The sequence below is a fragment of the Mus caroli genome, unplaced genomic scaffold, assembly GCF_978045245.1.
Source record: "Mus caroli unplaced genomic scaffold, Mus_caroli_1 scaffold_18, whole genome shotgun sequence".
NCBI classification, from domain to species: domain Eukaryota; kingdom Metazoa; phylum Chordata; class Mammalia; order Rodentia; family Muridae; genus Mus; species Mus caroli.
The window spans coordinates 28,714,710-28,729,683 of record NW_028227273.1 but is presented as its reverse complement, the minus strand read 5'-3'; the positions used below and the strand labels follow the sequence as shown (position 1 = coordinate 28,729,683).

The 14,974-nt window shown below is 46.5% G+C and overlaps 1 pseudogene; it reads right to left on the bottom strand.

Annotated features, from left to right (window-relative positions):
- Positions 1-7,098: 7,098 nt before the first annotated feature.
- LOC110312294 (periphilin-1 pseudogene) lies at positions 7,099-7,702 on the bottom strand (annotated as a pseudogene).
- Between the last annotated feature and the right edge of the window lie 7,272 nt (positions 7,703-14,974).

The following is a 14,974-nucleotide window of genomic DNA, read 5'->3' as shown; positions in this document are numbered from 1 at the left end:
TGCTACCCGGCCACAGCTCATCACTTGGCTGTGAGCCACGTGCTGTCCCGAGAATGTGGAGTGCTGCTTTGCAGACAGCAGAAGTGCTTTCATGCGCTTTCACAGTCGGAATAACAAATAGCTTGGTGTTCCTTCCAGTTTTAGAAGGATACTTAATTATACTGTAGAGACACGATTTTTTTTTAAAAAAAAGGACTCAAATCTACAACTATTGTATCTAAACCCAACATTTCACATTAAAGTCCTGCGCAAAAAAAAAAAAAAAAAGCACTTGACTGTCTGGGACTCAACTCTCCTGTTAGCGGTGACTCTGTGGATGTGCCAAGCCCGTGCTTCCCCGATCTATAGCAGAACACTTTTGGTTTCATGTTTGTCAAAATAATAATGTGTTTGCAAAATTCGTGTGATGTAGAAATATCTGTAGAAATATCAGCGGGAAATAAAAACAGAACCAAGGGCCTCTCCTCCCATTGATACCAGACAAGGTCATCCTCTGCAACATATGCGGCTGGAGCCATGAATCACCATGTATACTCTTTGGTTGGTGGTTTAGTCCCTGGGAGCTCCTGGTGGCGGGGGGGGGGGGGGATATTCTGTTTGGTTAATATTGTTATTCTTCCTATGAGGTGGCAAATCCCTTCAGTTCCTTCAGTCCTTCTCCTAACACTGGGGTCCCCTGGCTCAGTCCAGTGGTTGGCTGTGAGTATCTGCATCTGTATTGGTCAGGTGCTGGCGAAGCCTCTCAGGGGACAGCCATACCAGGCCTCTGTCGGCAAGCACTTCTTGGCATCAGCAATAGTGTCTGGGTTTGGTGTCTGCGGATGGGCTGGATGCCTAAGTGGGGCAGTCTCTGGATGGCCTTCTCTTTCCTTCAGTCTCTGCTTCATTTGTTTTTGTGTGTTTGTTTCTGCATTTTGTTTAGACAGGAGCAATTCTGGGTTAACGTTTTTGAGATGGGTGGGTGGCCCCATCCATCAACAGGGGGCCATGTCTATCTACTGGAGATAGTCTCTACAGGTTCTCTCTCCCCTTTGTTGGGTATTTCAGCTAATGTCATCCCCATTGGCTCCTGGGAACCTCTTGCTTCCCTGACATCTGGGACTTTGTAGTTGCTACCCCAGTTCCCCATCCCTCACTGCTACATATTTCTGTTCACTTTCCTCACCCTCTGTACTTCTTTCCTGTCTCTTCCCGTACCTGATCCTACTTGCCCTCCCCTGTTTTCCTTCCCCTTCTTCTCTCACTCACATCTTAAAGTCTCTTCTGTCCCTGGGCAGCCAGCTCCACGTTCTTCTCACTCCTGCCCTAGGCTGCCATCTAGCGGATGTTTGTCGAGTGTTTCTTGGTGAATCCTCATGTCTCTGATATGGTGGCATAAGCTCACGAGTGGTGTTGTGTCTCGGTGTTGTGTCTGTCATCGGAGACATAGAGGCCGTTTTTATGATGTCTCCCCTACCATTGTGAATGCGTTCAGTGAAGCAAGCCCAGGTCTCCATCCTATTTGCTCAGCCTGGTGGGGAACATAAGCAGTGCTTGTAGACAGCATCTCTTCCTGGCAATCATTTACAGTTCATAAGGATGATAATTCTCCACTGATTAGCCACCTATAATTAATTATTAAGTCTCTTTTCGGGGCTGAAGAGATGGCTCAGCGGTTAAGAGCACTGACTGCTCTTCCAGAGGTCCTGAGTTCAATTCCTAGCAAACGCATGATGGCTCACAACCATCCATAACGAGATGGTTGCCTGTGAGTACCTGCATCTGTATTGATCAGGTGCTGGCATCAGCAATAGTGTCTGGGCATCCATAATGCCCTCTTCTGGTGTGTGTGTGTGAAAACAGCTACAGTGTACTTACATATAATAATAAATAAATCTTTGGGCTGGAGTGAGTGGGGCCAGAGTGAGCAGAGGTCCTGAGTTCAATTCTCAGCAACCACATGGTGGCTCACAACCATTTTTACAGTTACTCATATACATAAAATAAATCAATAAATCTGTTTTAAAAAAAGAAGTCCCTTTTCTCCCTCTAAATTCCCAGGCTCAAACTGGTTTTGAAAGGCTGGGACCCATAAACTGAGGTCACCGGTGCAGGAAGCCAGCGTTCTGAGCGTTGCAGAACACATCAGACCTTGTCACCGGCTCACCCCCCATCCAAAATCCACCGGTTACAGAAAGAGATGGCAGACATTTTATTTAAGGGAAACAGCCAACTTCCGCTCTGTGTTCCTAACGAGCTTCCCTTCTCCCTTCCTTATCCTTAGCTACAAAGATCCCAGCTTGAGACAGATAAATTGCATTCTCTTGAAGCCTGGCCAGTGAGTGACTGGGTCCTGGGCCCCGATTATGGAGGGCCAGAATTCGAGGCACCATCTCTCTGGCATTAAGTAAAGCCTGCTCTGGCAGTTGGAAGTCATCTGAATTTTTGTCTTATTTCCTCCTACAAACTTAGTTCTTACCTGTCTTGCCGTTTCTATGTGAGTATGTGCGCCATGCAGCCTCGGTGCCAACACTTGGCACTGAGCGGACTATGGCGCCACAGAGTCAGCCGGCGCCACAGAAACACCACAGCGCTGCTTCGCTCCTGTTGCCCGTTATGCGCTGCAGGATTTTTTTTTAAACTGTACTCACAAAAAGTTGTCTGTTCTTTTGTTTGTTTTTTTCCGAGACAGGGTTTCTCTGTGTAGCCCTGGCTGTCCTGGCACTCACTTTGTAGACCAGGCTGGCCTCGAACTCAGAAATCCACCTGCCTCTGCCTCCCGAGTGCTAGGATTAAAGGTGTGCGCCACCACACCCGGCTAAGTTGTCTGTTCTTATTCAGAATTGATGGTTGAGTCCAGGGAAAACAAAGATCCCTGATATTTTCTTATTTATCATCACAAAAGGATCAAAGGGACAAAGGCCACGTGGGAAGGGAAGGAGACAGAAGGAAAGTGGACGGGGAGGGACTCAAATGACAATCAACCTGTACATCTGTGATCCCAGAGTTGGGAGGGAGACAAGGCGAGAGCATCAAAAGCCCAAGGTCACTCTTAACTCAGATCAGCCAGTCGGGGTTACGTGTGACTCTATCTCAGAAAATGATAATAAGAATAAATAAGTGTGCTTTCTAGCAATGAAGTTATTCAACAGTGATGTCAGCTGCCTTCCCACCTTCAGAAATATCCAAGCATCAGATGAGTGACTTGTGGCTTAGTAGAAGGTGCTTGCCAACTTGACACAAGCTAGAGTCATCAGAGAGGAGGGAAGCCTCGGCTGAGAAAACGTCTCCCTAAGATCGGGCTGTGGGCAAGCCTGTGGGGCATATTCTCAATTAGTGATTGAGCTGGATAGGAACGGGGAAGCCCACTGTCGGTGCTGCCCCTGGGCAGGTGGTCCCGGGTTCTATAAGAAAGGAGGCTAAGCAGGATGGGGAACAAACCAGTAAGCAGCCGCCTCCATGGCCTCTGCATCAGCTCCTGCCTCCAGGTTCCTGCCCTGTTTGAGTTCCTGCCCTGGCTTCTTTCCATGATAAACAGTGATGTGGAAGTGTAAGCCAAAGGAGCCCTTTGCCCCCCAACTTGCTTTGGTCATGGTGTTTCATAACGGCAATAGAAATCCTGACTAAGACAGATGTCATAGTCACTGTAGGCTTTGACAACCCAAACATTTTAATGTAAAAAGAACTCTAGTTTTTCTGGAGTTGAAGCGTGCAGCGCACGTCGGTCTCTCATCACAACATACATAATACCTTCCCAGAGGAGGATGATAACTGCCCTGGCTTACAAAGCATGCAAAAATCTAGTCACCAGGAGCAGCCAGGTGAAGAAAAGTGCTTATGGGGAACAAGACCCACAGGAAGGGTTTTTCTGCTTGAATAACTGAGTGGCAAGCCAACACCATTTCCACTGGGGAAGGGTATCAAATTCAGAAGTAGTCCCGCAGTGAGAAATGGAGACCAGTCCCGGCAAGTTTTCCTCCCCACCCCTCCCTTGTCCCCTTTAGAGCCGGGGTCTCATTGTTTTGCTCAGGCTGGTCTGGAACACATGAGCTCACGTGACTCTCCTGTATCTGTCTACCGAGTATCGGCTACAGGCGTGCACATGACTTTTTCTAAACATACAAAAGCCAAACACAGCTGTCACGATTCAACCTAACAACTAGTAGAACAAAAGCTTCACAAAGCAACATTTAACCACTGCTACAGATGAGGGACTCGGACATTTTGTATTCTAGGTTTTTTTAAATATACTTTTTATTAGGTATTTATTTCATTTACATTTCCAATGCTATCCCAAAAGTCCCCCATACCCTCCTCCCCCACTCCTCTACCCACCCACTCCCACTTCTTGGCCCTGGCATTCCCCTGTACTGAGGCAGATAAAGTTTGCACGACCAAATGGGCCTCTCTTTCCACTGATGGCCGACTAGGCTATCTTCTGATACATGTGCAGCTAGAGACACAAGCTCCGGGGGGTACTGGTTAGTTCATATTGTTGTTCCACCTATAGGGTTGCAGATCCCCCCAGCTCCTTGGGTACTTTCTCTAGCTCCTCCATTGGGGGCCCTGGGATCATCCAATAGGTATTCTAGTTTTTAACTCGTCCAGTCAATCAGGGTAGTTGCTAAGCAACACACCCTTACATGGCTTCATTGTCCCATCAACATCATAGCCTCTCACAGCAAGAGACCAGCCCTGTGGGACTGATGTCCTTATGTGGTGCGTGAGGCATCCCTTTACTGACATGAAGCAAATGTACAGAAAAGAACTTTGTTCTAAGTACAGGATACGTACATTTCTATGCAGTAAATACGTGGATGTAGTTTGTATTTATATTCTGCTCCATCTCACCCCATTTTAAGTGAAATGAGATATCTATAGCATAAAATTTGCCCATTTTAACAAGTTTTAACTATACAGGTCTGCTGCATTAAGACTATTCACCTTTTTGTCCCACCAGAACTTACTTGCTTTCGTAAACTGAAACCTTTTGCCTATTAAACAATAACTCCCCCTTCCCTTCTCCCTTCTGCCCTCTCCTAATTACCACCATTTTGCATTTGACCGTATGACAAACATTTACTCTAGAGATCTTGTTTGTAAGGTAACACATAACTACACCTTATCTATTTGTTATGGGCCTGGCACCAAATACTGCCACTGAAGTCTGCTATGTGCCCCCAAAGATGCATGGTAGTGCATCAGATTTCCTTCCTAGGGATGGAAATAGATCGTGTGTATATTTGTATATATGTATATGTGTGTGTGCATGTATACTGCTACATTTTATTTGTTCATGCATCAATGGACACTTGAAATGTTTCTACCGAAATGTTTTTAGCTACTGTAATAAGGCTGAATATGTGTAAATAAATTCTGATTTTTTTCCTTCCTTAAATAAATGGTTGTTGTACCTGGGTATAGTGGTGTAGGCTGGTAATAGCACTTGAGACATGCTAGTTTGGAACCAGCCCAAGTCACCCAGGGAGCCCCTGTAGCATGCCTAGGCTTTATATGTAAGGAAGAGAAGCAACACAGATGAATGTCATATTTAGAATGGGGTTTCAACTCCCCACTGTATCACGTGTGTGCAGATAACCTACGATCTGAAAAAGTCCAAAATCCAAAACACTTCTGGATGCACTTTGGTTGAAGGATGAGCGGCCTGTACCTCCCCGTTTCCTCACAGACATACCTTTAAATCTTAGCTTAATTGGTGGCCATCATTGGTGCATGAATGGGGAAGGATTTCTAGCCACACTTCATTCACATTCACCCTCTTCTTCCTCCTGGGGAAGGTTTAGCGGGGGTTCCTCGCTCCACTTGACTCCCTTGGAGACACGTTTTTTTTTTTTTTTTTTTTTTTTTAGTATTGGATGCTTTATTTTGCATTTTACAGTATCTGCTTCCCCCATATTGATCATCAAGGCCTTATGGTGAGGCAATGAGAACTTACCACATGAATCAAGTATATTGAGAAACAATGGATAATTTACAAACATGTCTCTGTAGAATCAAAAAGATTTTATAAAACATATATTCTAGTACACATGAATTGTAGGTGTCAAAAGGTATTTTAAAAAACAAAGATAAATGAAACATTTTAACACTGTCAGGCCTGGCAGAACAACACAAACGGCAAGCTGGACACAGCTTCCAAGGCCGAGTCTTTTGGGACTGGGGGGGAGGTGTAGGGGAAGAGGCAGGGGAAGAGAGCCCACCGCCGACCAGAGCTCCTGTGCTCTGGGCAGGTGGACACGGCAGGGCTGCCGGACACTTTGACTCAGCCCCGGGTGGGCATCTGGCTGTGTGAAGCCACTGGACCCCACTCGACATGGGTTGGACAAGGGGTAGCCCCTGATATCAGGGGCCCCGGGGAGACATCTTCCACCCGGGAGATATGGGAGAGAGGGCAGAGGGAGAGAGGTTCCCACGTAGGTGAGAGTCCTTAGTCTGGTCCATAGCTTGAGCACAGGAAGGCCTTCTGATGGGAGATTAAGCATGGTTCATTAGGAGAAAGCCTATCCTATCCAAGCACAGCGGGCCTTGATGAACAGAAACAGTCTATGGTTTTAGAGCTTTATTGTAAAAAGGCAGAGGGAAAGAGAGAAGGTAAGAGAGAGAGAAAGAGAGAAGCCATGGCCAAGAGGAGAGAAGGGGGAAAGGAAAGAAGGAAAGAGAGAAAAAGAAAGGTTAAAGAGAGTAAGTGAAAGCTTTTTTGTTTGTTTGTTTGTTTGTTTGTTTTTCGAGACAGGGTTTCTCTGTAGCCCTGGCTGTCCTGGAACTCACTTTGTAGACCAGGCTGACCTCGAACTCAGAAATCCGCCTGCCTCTGCCTCCCAAGAGCTGGGATTAAAGGCGTGCGCCACCACTGCCTGGCTCTTCATATATTTCTATACCATCTGTTGTGTTTGACTTGGGTTCTTCTGTCTGGTCAATAAATAAGGGTGCCGGGGACCCCGCCTCAAACTCAGACTTTTCAGCCAAGTTATTTTCATCTGAATTCTCTAGTGTTTCGTTAGCCCACTTGCTTTCAGCCTCAGCAAGTTCCTTCTCAGTTAGCCTGCTGGGTTTGTCTATCATCTTGGATGAAGAAATTGCTGATGAACTTCAGGGTGAAGTATCTCTTGACGTTTTCAAAGACTGGATGGACCTCTCTTTACCTCTTCTTTACTACGGATGGAAGGAGTGTGTCCTGCTTGGCTCCGGAGAACAGCTTCTGCTGCTGACACTGGTGCCGGACCTGCAGTGTGGTGAGTCCTTCCGGCCTACAGGGGATTCTCTGAAGCAGGGGGCGTCCCTTTTATGGGGGGACCTATCTCTTGAATGATGGGAAGAGTAAAACCTCTTTCTTCTAAAGTCATCTCTCATGTCTCTGTAGACAGGCTGCCAGCTTGTGGAATGATCATCTCTTGTTCATCTGTAGCCAGATTCATCTCTGTGAGATGGGTCACTTCTTCACTCATGAGAAAAACTGCCGCCCTCGTCACATACTTGGCAATCAACATGACTGTAATATCTGCTGTAGCCTCCTTCATCAGGTCTGGCTAGCAGAGGTGGTCTCTTGTCTAGCAGAGGTGGTCTCTTGTCTAGCAGAGGTGGTCTCTTGTCTAGCAGAGGTGGCCTCTTTGGCACAGCATTAACTACTCTAGGGTAGCCATCACTGGGATGGCTCTCATTCTCTCTGAAGTCATTTGTAGTCATAGCGTCCCTCAGACCACATTTCATCTCTTGTGGAAGCCACTACGGTTCCACTGCGGCGCTGCCACCGGTGAAACCCCCGGAGACACGGTTCTTAAGATGACAAAGTCCATGAAAGTGCCACTAGAGGAAAGGGCACTAAAAGATGACTGCTCATTCTGTCTTCCTCCTCCCAGCCCCACAATCCTCGGGAAGAGCTAAAAAAAAACCCCAAACTTAGGTGGGTATCCGGTGCTGAGATGTTTCCTGAGTAACCACAGTGGGTGCTGTAAATTGCTGTCCTCGGGTCTCCAGCTCAATCTTCCTTTTCCCTCATTGAGGTCCAGGAAAAGTCGTTCGCAGTGGGTGGGTCTAAAGGCAGCTTCCGGACAAAGGAGCAGATGGTGAGGACTGCAGAAGCAGAAATACTGCCTAGAGCTGGTGAATCCCTCAGCACCACTTTCAGCAGCCCACAGAACTGATGCTGGTATCAGGCATCTCTGGTAGTTGCTTCTCTTCTGCGAGTACCTTCTGAGGAAAGATGTAAAAATGCCTTCCCCCCATTCTCACAAAGAACTCAAACTGGAAAAGCTGCATTTAGACGTGAGGGGAACTGGACTGCTTGCTTATTTTACTAAGCACAGGAAATATCCTTTTAGGTCAAAAGCTATTGATGGCAGCTTTAAAGGCACCTGGGTGGTGGCTGGGCGTGACAAGGGTCCTGTAGGCGAGCTTAGACCTGAGCAGACTGCAATTGTGGTCTATGCCCTTAAGCTTCATTTTCAAGTTAGCTATCTCCACAAGAACACTGAATATAATGATTGTCCCCGGGACTTAAAGGATGGCTCAGCAGTTAAGAGCACTGGCTGTTCTTCAATAGGTCCTGAGTTCAATTCCCAGCAACCACATGGTGGCTCATAACCATCTGTAATGAGATCTGATGCCCTCAGGCATCAGGGTATGAGGTGAATGACTGGCTTTTTTGTTTGTTTGTTTTTTAGATTTATTTATTTTATGTATATGAGTACACTGTTGCTATCGTCAGACACACCAGAAGAGGGCATCAGATCCCATTACGGAGCCAGTCAGTCATACCTCAGCACTCCCGACCAGCTGCGCAACCTTCTTGTCAGCTGCCCTGAATCATGTAGCCCTGGAGCATGCATCAGAGGAACGATCCTGGAGGGGGAAGAGAGCAGAGAAAAGAAAGACTTCCAGAACTGCCTGCCTGCATCTGTGAATATTCAACAGGACTTGATCCCTTCTCTTTATTTTCCTAAAGGGAGACAAGGTATGGTCTTGATCAAGAGAGGATTTGTCTGTCATTGGCCATAGTCACTTAATCATCTGTCCATTCAGCCAATATGTGTTGAACATCTATCGTGTGTCTGGCCCCATTTCAGGTGCTGGATGGAGGTGTGTGTGTGTGTGTGTGGGTGTGGGGAGTACAGATGTAAAATATATTCAGTACGCGACACAAAACAAGATGGATGGTGTAGACACATACCCCCAAGGTGCAGAGGTGACTTATGTCAGAAACATATTATAGATCATGGACTTGCATAACAGATGTTAGGGAAAGCCTGATTTTTTACAGTATTCCACATTGTGTGTTTTTAAATTTTTTTAATCATTTTTATGCATATGAGCATTTGCCTGCCTCTATGTGCTTGGTGCCTGTAGAGGTTAATGGAAGGCATTGGATGGCCTTTAGAACTGGAGTTACAGACTGTTGGAAGCCACCATGTGGGTGCTGGCAATTGGAATGGGTCCTCTACAAGAGCAGCAAGCGCTCTTAACCACTGAGCCCAACTCTCCAGTGCCCACTTGTTGTATATTTTATCCCAACACTAGTTCTACTACTTTCAGGAATGGCATATGGAGGCTGGAGTGATGGCTCAGAGGCTAAGAGCAGTTGTTCTGCTCATATGGGAGAGCTTTTGTACTTAGAGACAAAAGAGAGGACTACTTGCAACATTGTAACAAACAGGTCAATGCCTTAGGCATAAATGAACACAGAAATTAACACCCAAGAAAGTCACAAAACAGGCAGTGTATGCATGAAAGAAAAGCTCCACCTCATTTGAAATTATATAAATGAAAGTAATAAAAAAAATACCATGTCACTTTTTACCATCATATTCTAGAAGAAAGAAAACTAATAGATTCAAACAGGAGTGGAGTTTGGGTAAGTGAGCGAGCTTATAAAATTGCTTATGGGAGGGTAAATTGATGTAACATTTTGAGAAGGTAATTTTTGCAATATTCTTAAATCCTTAAAATGCTGGTGCCTGCTAGCCAGGTATACTAGTAATCTATTGCTATGCTGCAAATGTCTCAAACTTAGCTATTTAAAGCAGTAAGTATACATTGCCACATCTGAGGAGTTTGGAAACACTTAAATTGGCAATTCTGGCTCAGAGTCTCAGAGCTGGGAATATTCCTGTCTCCACCCTGCCAGCACTAGGATTACCGGTGTGTACAGATGTGCTCAGTTCTTCTCCTTCTCCTCCTTCCCCTCCTTCCCCTCCTTCCCCTTCCCCTCCCCCTCCCCTCCCCTCCCCTCCCTCTCCCCCTCTCCCTCCCCCTCCCCCTCCCCCTCCTCCTCTTCTTCTTCTTCTTCTTCTTCTTCTTCTTCTTCTTCTTCTTCTTCTTCTTCTTCTTCCTTCTTTCTTCTTCTTCTTCTTCTTCTTCTTCTTCTTCTTCTTCTTCTTCTTCTTCTTCTTCTTCTTCTTCTTCTTCTTCTTCTTCTTCTTTTTTAGTAGGAGCTATGGATTGAGCTCAAGTCCCCATGCTTGTGTGACAAGCACTTTCCCCATTAGGCCATTTCCCCATGCCCTTCATGGGCTTTACAAACAATGTCTCTGTGAGCTGTCAAAAGGGCATTGAGATTATTGATTTCCTTGAAATATATGTGTATTATGGAGTTGTGCTGACGAGAATGAACTCATTGTCTAAGGATGCTCACCACAGCTCTAGTCCGGAACAGTCAGCAAAGGGTCCCTTTGAGCACTGTGGGTTTCTGCTCTCCTTTCTGACCTCTACATTGAACATGGAAAGGTTGCTTGCACAAGTTTAAAATCATATCTGGTATGCTTCTAAACAGTCCCAAAATGTTCTCTTTTTTTATCAAAACGGGAGGAGAGGCCCTTGGTCCTGTGAAGGTTCTATGCCCCAGTATAGGGGAATGCCAGGGCCAGGAAGCGGAAGTGGGTGGGTTGGGAAGCAGGGGGAGGGGAGGGAATAGGGGATTTTCAGAGGGGAAACTAGGAAAGGGGATAACATTTGAAATGTAAAGAAAATATCTAATAAAATTTTTTTTAAGATTTATTTATTTACTATATGTAAGTACACTGTAGCTGTCTTTAGACACACCAGAAGAGGGCATCAGATCTCATTTCGGGTGGTTGTGAGCCACCATGTGGTTGCTGGGATTTGAACTCTGGACCTTCGGAAGAGCAGTCGAGTGCTCTTACCCACTGAACCATCTCACCAGCCCCAATAAAAAATTTTATAATAAAAAAATAGGTGGATGCTTTCATTGAGTTGGATATTGTAATGAGCTTGAATTTCTTAATGACAGACACAAGCAGGGACAGAAGGCCTAGAGAACACTTCTTCATCTGTGTCCATGGCAAATTTTTCGGTTTGAGGAAGGTTATGTAGGGTATGTGATTCTGTGTGATACTTGGTGTGCTTCCATCCCTTCCTTCTCACTCAATAAACCGCAGGCTCCTACCATAAAAAGAAAAAAGAAAAAAAGAAGAAAAAAGTGTTTCCCTAAATAGGGCAGCTCTACAAAGATAGAACAGATACTAAAAATACCTTTTCCCAATTAGTGGTGGCCAAACACATATGAGAAGATAGCTCAAAGTAACACACACATGTAAAAACACACACACTGTGATGTAAGATTAGTGCCCCAAGCATAATTAGAAACAGACACCAGCATACACTTAAGATTCGATGGGAACAGTATTGATTGTACATCCATGGCCCCTGAAGGACCCCCAAGGAATGGATTATGGTCTTGCCAGTCTGTGGGACCTGTAGAAGTTGAGGAATCATCTCTGAAAACGTTCATATCCGCCCCCCCCATCCGCCCACCCCCAAGGTACAGGCTCTAGATTCCCAGAGAAAGATGAACATTCTGGACCTCATCATCAAACTGATAGGGTGGTGGTGAGACCAGAAGTGCGGATTTATGCAGTCCGGAGGCAGATGGCTCGTCTACACCCTCTCAGCCATCAGAAATTCGGTTTTTGTTTTTGTTTTTTTATACTTCCTCCACAAGTAATGAAAAGAGAGCTATAACCTGATGAGAGGGTACGGCGGTGACAAGGTCAGGTTGTGGGGCTCGTCACTCTGGTTCCGGTACAGCCAACCAACTGGTCCTCCTTCCTGGACATTTGGGCGGCTCCTCAGCCAGCTGGACAGGAGGTTTCTGCCAGCACTGTCTTTCCCAGCAGGAGGGTCAGGAGTGACAACTGTTGTGTGCCCAGACCTGCGCAGACAGCCCGCCCGATGGGAAGTGAGAGGCTGCCCCTTACTGCTGTCCCACGCTGTGATTTTATCTGGCTCCCACGTCCTCTCACACACATACAAAAATAACCCCCCAAAATCTCGGGTTTCTCTCTTCTCCTTCCTAAACTCAAGACACTGACCTGCGCACTGTGAGCGGAGCTGTCAAGGGCCCTTGCTAGACAGAGTCTGAAACCCTGTGCCCGTCACTTACCTCCACCCCCACCCCCATCTCCACCCCCCGTTCACCGGCCAGGAGCCATCTGTCTTATCTGGCTCGTGTTCGTCCCATATGGTTATTCAATCTTGGGAACTGTTGTGTGCATGTCTTATATTTCTTTCTCTACATTTCTCTGTATTTTTATCTTCCAGACCTATTCTCATCAGGCTCTTCTTGGGAATGCCCAACTTCTCACCCAAACCTTTCAAACAACCCCTTTCCTTAGATTTCATACCTTTTTCCCACCCACCCATGCTCACACTGTTCTGCCTCCCCTGGTCCCACCCCCTCACCCCCAACCCCGTTCCTGCCAAGATCAGACATGCTCAGTCCCTGCCAAGGAGTCTGATACTTCGTGATATGCACGGGGAAGACTGGAGCAGCCTGCTATTTCTGTCAGCACTGGAATCCTACGGGCTTTGGGGGAATCAGTAACCCAGTCACTGTTCACCGTGATGCCTCCCCTGAGCCCATCCCCGGGACGAGCAGACTCACTTTATGACCTGCCTAGAAATCGGTTTACCAGGAACACTAACCCAGCTCGCCTACTGCCTACTTCTAGGTTGGCCTCAAGAGGGAGCTCTTGGATAATCCCCCCCCCCCCCCCCCAGCTTTTATCCTTTGGCAGTATCCTGTTGGCTGCCCTCTTTCATGGGAAAACAGGTTTGCGGGTTAATATTTAACATCCGAGTTTCTCTCGGACCCTGGGGAACCCCAGTTCCATCTTGAGGAATATCAACACCGTGTTCCTTACAGAACTACGCATGCTGAGGACGGAAGCCCTTGAATAGATAATCTATGTGAGAATCTGTACAAATAAAGATGACACGGAATGAAACGACCCCTTTACAGGGTTTGAGTATCTTCTTTAGAGAAAGATAATATATCTAAATAAAGGGCAAAACAAAATGCTCAGAGCAGAGACACCGCTTTAGAAGAAATCAGGGGAAGTTAGGTAAACGGGCCTGCCTGACTGGGAATGAACCTGTGTGTGTGATAGATACTCTTTGTTCCGGAGTGAGGTAGGCACCTTTGGTGAAACCCCTCTTATTAATGCTCCTTCAAAGTAGCTTTTTCATTTATTTTCATCTAAAATTCTATGGGGCAAACTAGCATGCCCCAGGGGGTATGCTCATTTTTTACTTTAGTATTTTAAACAAGGGCTTTATGATCTTAAACAAGCCCAGGCGTGTACTCCTTAATGAGCATGCTTAGGGGTGGGCCGACCCCCACATGAGTATGTGCGCTCTCCCTGTGCCTTCTTTGGAAGCAGCACTGTTTTGTAATCAGTCTTTCCCCTGCTTCTGACCTCCCGGCTGCCGTTTTTTTTTTTTTTTTTGGTTTCTCACTCACCACGCGATTCACCAATCGCCTTTTGTCACAACCTCACTGGGTGGGTTACAGCTATCAGATGGGAACAATCACACCAATCTTATAGGATTGCCACGCAAACGTCACCGTCCTCACAGAAGCCTGGCCTGAGGTTGCTGGGAAATACGCGGAAGCCGTGGGTTTGCCAGCGAAGTGGCGCTCTGAGGCATCTGACCTCTGCCTAAAGCCGGTCTGGGGTATTCCTGCAGCACGAGGTTTGTCCGTGCCAGAGTAGGGGACCCAGATAAATTACGCATTGCTGTATGAAGAGTGATCTAAAATACTAATCTTCTGGAAATTCTTTTTTCTTTTTTTCTTTTTGTTTTTGTTTTTCGAGACAGGGTTTCTCTGTATAGCCCTGGCTGTCCTGGAGCTCACTTTGTAGACCAGGCTGGCGTGGAACTCAGAAATCCGCCTGCCTCTGCCTCCCAAGTGCTGGGATTAAAGGCGTGCGCCACCACGCCCAGCTTCTGGAAATTCTTTTTAAAGAATTTCTCTTTAAATGTAGGAAGACTTGGAAATAGAAAACAAACAAACAAACACTGGAGCTCACGAGAAAAGACAAATACATCGGTGCGCACAGTAGGAAGGATCATGGGCAACCTGTGCTCTTAACTCACCTGGAGGCAAGCACGCTCCAAAGACTTGGGGGAGAATGGGTTTTCTCAGAGAGGCACATTCCTCCTCTGACCACTAGATGGTGCCAAAAGCATGCTAAACCACTGACAATGTGCCTGTCCACCATTTCTGTGGCTCACAGGCTGTCTTGGGGCCAGCGCTGTTCATTGTAAGGAGCTTTTCCCATCCCAACAGACATCCCAAAAGACACGCGCGCGCGCGCGTGTGCATGTGTCCTTTCTGTTAAAAAGCTCCATTGGAACTCTTAAATATCCTTATAAAGCTCAGCCACCTAAGTGCAGTTCATGGCTTCTAGGATCATACTTAACCTGAAAGGGAGGAGGGAGAGTTGGGGGAGGGGGGAGAATTCAGGAGTTCAAACTAGAAAACATATGGCTTTGCCATCACGTGATCCTGGCTTAATCCAGGCTGCAGTACGACATGACCTCAGCCGGGTTTTTTAATCCCCTTGAGCCTCCGTCCCTACCCTATAATGGGTGACAGAGTGTTGAGGGGCTCAGCAGAGGGTGCAAGTACCAAATAGCTTCTCATACCCTGCTCTCCAGAGGAGGGGGTGGACTTCAT